Source organism: Branchiostoma lanceolatum, chromosome 6, assembly GCF_035083965.1.
Source record: "Branchiostoma lanceolatum isolate klBraLanc5 chromosome 6, klBraLanc5.hap2, whole genome shotgun sequence".
NCBI lineage: Eukaryota > Metazoa > Chordata > Leptocardii > Amphioxiformes > Branchiostomatidae > Branchiostoma > Branchiostoma lanceolatum.
Genome location: NC_089727.1, coordinates 13,396,923 through 13,403,672, shown reverse-complemented (window position 1 = coordinate 13,403,672; position 6,750 = coordinate 13,396,923). Strand labels below are relative to the sequence as shown.

At 40.2% G+C, this 6,750-nt stretch overlaps 1 protein-coding gene across 1 annotated transcript in view; it reads right to left on the bottom strand.

The window, feature by feature from the left end:
* Window positions 1-6,750, bottom strand: part of LOC136437416 (anaphase-promoting complex subunit 10-like) — a 78,280-nt gene that overhangs the window by 43,780 nt on the left and 27,750 nt on the right. The gene's annotated exons all lie outside the window — the stretch shown is intronic.

The following is a 6,750-nucleotide window of genomic DNA, read 5'->3' as shown; positions in this document are numbered from 1 at the left end:
GGCTGCATCCGCCCGCTCCTGCCCCCCGCAACCCTCCCTGAACACACGCATCGCTAATTGACTAATGATTATGAAAAAGGCGCAATTCGCCAGGACGCTGCGACCTTTTGATCCCCGGTAGACATTTCATCATTAATCTCGTTAAATACACCCTCATTGGAATGGCAATCAGAATCTCCAGTCACTTTCCATGTATCCATCTATAATCACAATCGGTCAGGAGGCTATATCACGTCTTTAACGTACCATATCAAGATCTTTCTATTCTATATAGTATTACAAACCACGATGAATTATTCTGGACCTTTTCCTCAGAACATTTCTAGTACGGAGTATCGAAATTTTAATCACCACTATCACCACGTACGTAAGCAGGTAAACTTTGAAAATGTCAAATTTGTGAAAAGCGCTGGTGATGAAAATGACTAGATTTTTGTTGAACTGCGTACTCCATCGTAAGCACATGACACACTGACGTCACTGTATACTTATCATCTTTATCCACGTGAAAAAGGAGGCATTGCTTTTGGTCTGTGTGTTTGTTTGTTTGTCTAGGTGTGTGTCCGTAGATATTTGGATAATGAAGGATGTGAGGCGCACGATGGTGTAGCCGGAGACTGGCAGGATTGGAAGGTTGGCTTGGCTCGGGTCCAAAGTTGGTCCCACAGGCTGACAGGAAAATGTACAGACAGAATGAATATAATAGTGTGTTACGTCATGATGTGTACTGATGTAAACAGACCTGTCAATTCAGCGTCAAGTGAAGGCTGCAACAAGGCTGTTTTAGAGTAATAAACAATAAACAACAGAACAACTTGGACAGAATTAGTGAAAAATTCACAATATTGACCCAAAAAAGAAATTCACAAAAAATCATCTTGAAGATATGAGATCTTCGATTTTTTTCACTGCCAAAGCATTTTGTCTACAATGACATAGCTTGATCTGTTCTAAGATTGTGCCATTTCGTCAGACGTATTCCCTGTTGTGTCACCTGACGACAGCACCACAGCTTTGCTGCGACGAAATATGTTGCCATGGCAACGTCCCAACCGTTCCCTCCCGGAAGAAGTTCTGTATGTCAACCGTGGATAAGCCCGTTAGCAGGCTAAGCCTGAGGAAGGCTCTTATTCACGAGCAAACAATACCAAATGCTACAGGATGAACTAGACTAATCTCCAAGCAGATGTTAAGATGGAAGATCGTAACATTTTTCATTGTTGGAACGTTTTTTTGACAGGTAACCTGCGTCTATATTTGTCATTTCGCTGCAAATAATTAGACAAGATACACTTAAGTCTCAAAGCATTAGTGTGAAACAAATGCCTTCACTTCGAATGATGATAACTATCATATTACGCCATGATGCAAGTCATCTCAAAAGTCTGGCGAATTTTTCTTGCATTTTATTTGTTTCGCGGGAAGAGTACTTTATTTGACGGCCACCGTCATAATATCACGTTATGATGTTTAAAATGGTCTATTTTGTGTAATCCATTCATTTTGAGACAAAGAAATACATCTGTAAAACAGAATGTCAGCCTTACGTAGAATCGTTGCTTAGTTATCTTTCCGAGAACAGTCTGTAGCGGTCGGTCCGACCCAGCTGCAAAACAGGATTACCGCCGCCGAGAAATTAATCACAAAAACACTCACCAGGAACAGTTAGAGAGCCACAGATACTTAAAGGTCACGAAATTACCCGTTTTCTGTCGGTAACTTTATTCTATTATCAGAGTTTAGTCATGTCGGACAGCGTTGAAATGAGAATACTCAGTAGGAGTACTGGAAAGGAAAACACATGCAAAATTGAACAACAGTCCAAAACAACGCGACGTATAAGGAGAAAGATACATGTACAAACAACTGCAACTGCAGTTTCAAAGAAAGCTTGGAAATTCAACCAGCTCTTGCAAACATATACTGTTTTCAATCCTAGACACAAACAAAACGGTTAAAAAGACGAGGACGTACGTGGGTATGAGGCCGACGACCACGTGCAGCCCCTTCATTATCCACCTCAAGCACAAGTCAAAACAGGGATGAAACATCAAATGACCTTGATATCCATGGTCTTACTACGTGGATCTCTTGTTGACTGTAAATTTCATTGATAACAGTAGGAAAAGCTGAACTGACATGTTAGCCGGCGTTAAGAGAAAAACATCAACCAATAGTGATATCCATGGTCTTAACATGTCGATCTGTTGTTGACTTTTATGTACATCGATGAAGGTATAGGAAAGGTTAAACAATGTAGAGCGATAAATGAGTCTGTTCTTGTGATCTGTATATTGTAACGTCAGGAATCTTTTGAACTCGGACCTGAAAGCTTTAGGGAAGCACATATCATCTAGGCAACAGCAAACATCAATTGATCTTAATATCCATGGTCTTAACATTTGGATCTGTTGTTGACTGTGAAGTAAATCAATAAAGTGGGAAAGGCTAAACAGTGTAAAGCCGAAAAATATGTGTAGGTTTCTGTGATCGAAACTGGTCCACAGTAGGAATCGTTTGAACTCGGACCTGAAAGTTTTAGGGAAGAACCGATCAACCAGGAACAGTAAACATTAAATGATTTATGATATCTTATGATCATGGTCTTTGGCTCTGCTGTTGACTGTGAAGTGCATCAATAAAGTGGGAAGGGCTGAACACTGCATAAAGCCGACAATTTGTGTCTGTTTTTGTGATCCGCAATGTTTCACGTCAGAAATGCATTCAACTCGGACCTGAAAGTATCAGGGATCCCCCGGGAAGCGAATATCATCCAGGTAACAGACTGATTTCCTCTCCAGATAAAAGAAACCGATTCTGTGAGCCGAAACTGCCAAGGTTTCCCCTTATTCATTGCGGACGTCCGGAGCAGACAGGTTGTCTTGGACAAATGCTGGCAGCGTTAACGTTTCTGCAGTGTTCGACTTGCTAAAATTGTTTAGCCTTGGACAGTGAGGAGAGAGATGGGGAAAATGTCGGCCTGGGTCTGTGTGATACTTGCTATTGTTTGCGTCACTTCTCATGGTGGGTGAATATTGATTTTGTTTGTAATATAGCTAATATTATTCCATTGCCACACCCAGAGAACAAAAACAACTGAAAAACGGGAAGTCCAAAGGCTTATTCCTTCACGTATAGGGCCCTTGTACGAAACATAATAAATGCCTTGTTGGAGGCATATGACATGTAGGTTTTCATGAGTATATGTCATGATTACAAAACCATAATTACATGTACAGATTCAAATTCACATGGCAACGTCTAGGTTTGATAATATTGTATAGCACTTCCTCTAGTTTGCACACATAGGCAAAATAAACTCTATTCAATGTATGCATACTATCCAATGCTACTTTATTACAGGCTCAACGTCAAGAGATGGATCATGTGAGGAAGTGCAGCCCACAATAACCTACAAATTTGTGGGCTGGCCTCAGTTCAGCAGCTCCTTCTACCGGAACCACAATCACCTTCAGCCAATGACCAACCGACTCAAGAAGACCATTGATAAAACCGGTTAGTATTTCTATCAGTTATGACTCATTCTATCTGCGCGATGCCACCGTTTTGAAGGATTTGCCAATGAAATCTAGATAACGTATAGCAGAAAGGTACAAAGGTTTTAATTTTCGTTATGCCATAAACAAAAGTTCTCCTTGGCCTAGCAGCTTCGAATTCATTTTTAGGTGCATCGCGATGCTGTTTACATTTGGCACCTCCGATAAGGTTTTGTTTATGAGTAGGTCTGGGAATGAAGCTGGACCTTCTTTTTCGTTTAGTTAACGTTACAGAAGACTGCCAGGTAGGCACTGGAGCATCCTACCGAGGCACCGTCGCTGTGACCAAGACAGGCAGGACGTGTCAGCGCTGGGACAGCCGGATACCACACAAACACTCCAATACACCCACTGATTATCCGTCATCCGGACTGGAGCAGAACTACTGCCGGAACCCAGACGGCGGACCCGGAGTTTGGTGCTACACCACGGATGCTGACACGAGATGGGACTACTGTGACGTGCCAGTTTGTGGTAAGGGCCGGTCGAACCTGCAGCTGTAGGCTCCATCGAGAAGTAGTGTTGGTATGGGAATATATCCATGTTAAAATTAGGCCATGTAGATTTGATTTTATGAATGACATCCGCGCGCATCAATTTTCGTCCGATGCCCCCCAAAAAAGTTTCCCACCATACTGTAAATCGTAAAGAGCAGCAAAATGATTATATATACATACCCACACCCACTCTCCGCCATGTGTACATGTAACTCATGTCTGGTTTAGAAAAGACTTATAGAGAGGAAATAATTTCCTCTCTATAAGTCTATTCTAAACCAGACATGAGAGGCATGACTAGCTTTGTAGTCACAAATAAAAACACGAAATGCTACCCAGCAACATGAATGTGATCAAAAGTGACATGTAGAAAATTTTCCAGGTTGCAGTGAGAATTCCGACGGATCTGACTACCGCGGAAACGTCTCCGTGACGATAAGCGGGAAGACATGTCAGCGATGGGATGTCGACTTTCCACACAGCCGTCGTTGGCTGCCAGAGATGTATCCCGAGTTGGTGGAGAACTACTGCCGCAACCCCGACGGGGTTGTGACCATCTGGTGCTACACAACGGATCCTGACGAGCAATGGGACTATTGCATTGACACATCGCACTGCATTTGAAGTTTGTTTGTAATATTTATGCACCTTATGATTATGTTTCATACCCTTCAGCACTCAGCCCCTTAACATCTAAATCTCTATGACTGGAAAAGGATAGCAGCACATATCTGTTATAAGTATCAACAAACTGTAACATTTTAAAGTATGATATGTGTATACTGTATAGCCTAATGTCCTTTGTATAACGTTACATATTTTGATGTACACAAGTTAAATTCCCCATAGGGATGTTCTCTTTATTAGGTGACTTCAAATCCATGTAACAACTGGGTATCTTTGGGTTGTACCCTTAGCATCTAGATATCTGTATAACTTAAAAAGGACAGCACGCATCTGTTATTGGTAATAGCATCAACCAACTGTGACATTATAAAGTATGATATGTACATATAATGTTACACATTTTGATGTATACAAGTTTGATTCCCTGGGGATGTTCTCTTGATCAGATGACTTCGAATCCATGTAACAACTGGGTATCTTTGGGTTGTAACGCCATATGCCTGATGAGCCCTTGTGTAAAATGTCATGTTAAATATTCAATGCTCTGCTGAAGAATTGTAGTAGCAAAGCTAACGTTTGGGGACCTCATACCTCTATGAAACTTCTAGAGCTTTTGTAAGTTCTTTGCAAACAACTCCCACATATACATGATCTATGTACAGTGATGTTCACTTTCAACCACCTTAGACATGTTATAAATATGAAATTCCCATCAATTGTCACTATGGACTTATGGTATTTAGTACTGGTTATAAAAATTAGGTCCTTATTTGCCATTATCATGATATCTCTTTATGTCAGTGGAGCCTCAGTGTGCAAAATGTACCGTTTAACATTCAACGCACTGCTGTAGAATGGTATTAGTGAATAACATATCATGCAAAGTCGCTCGAATGACTGACTTGTTTTCTTGTGTACAAGCCAGTCGTCAACGTGCAGGACGATGACCACGTTCACTACTAGGTGCATAAATGTGAAAATTATGTGAATTTTCAGCAAAATTCGAAGAAAATGTGATAAAATGTGATATAATGTTAAAACTTTTGAGGTCCAACAGCATTACATGTATTCACATAAGTTGACAGATAATTACATAAAATAACATTCATGTCACATTTCTGGAGAGCGACACTAAAATGTGAAAAAATGTTATCATTTTGCGTCACATTATTTCACATTCACCCTAAAAGGTCTAGAAAAATCACATTTTCAAATGTGAAAATATGTTATCTAGATGTGAAGTTGTCCGTTCACCCATTATGTGAAGTTATGTGACTACCAGTGCATTTTTCCGCCGCCTATATTTATGTGATTTTATGTGAAATGTGCTCTCGGTGAAAATGTGAAATAATGTTATATCAAATCACATTTTATAAAATGTGACTTCATGTGGAAGTTATGTGAAATGCGGTCTGCTGCAAAATGTTAAAAGATGTGAAAAAAGCTAGCAAGCCGAGAAATGTGAAAATAATGTGATGTTAAAAAAAAGCGAAATGTGAAAAAATGTTGATATGGGAATCACATTAAATTCACATTTTTTACATGTGAAATTAATGTGAATTGCCTTACACAAGATTTGGAGACATTTGAATTAACAGAATATGTAAAAGGTAAATGTTGTGATTTTTTCCCGACGTTTATATATGACGTCTATATTGTATTTGAATACGCACTCCCGGTACCACAAGGCGCCCCACATTTACACTTGTAGTCTCTCTTTCAAAGTACTGTAATTCACCATCATTAAACGGTGACATTGTAAGCGAGCTAGAAGGTAGCTTTTTTTCTCCACGTCACTTCATTTCGTCGATTAAGCTAAACAATTATGAGATATGCTCGCAAAATATGCGTTGCAAACGATATAACCAACACTTTGCGCTGTGAATTGACTATCATTTAGCATTCAGACAACAATTGACAGAAGGTGTGAAAAACTCCTCCTCTCCACACGCGTGCCACTGTTTAGTTGTTGATTAACTACTTTACAAGTGAAAGCATCTAATGTCACGCCCCATTCACACTTTGACAGCAACGCCCAGTCCCTCGCCTTCATGTCCCACCACAGAAGG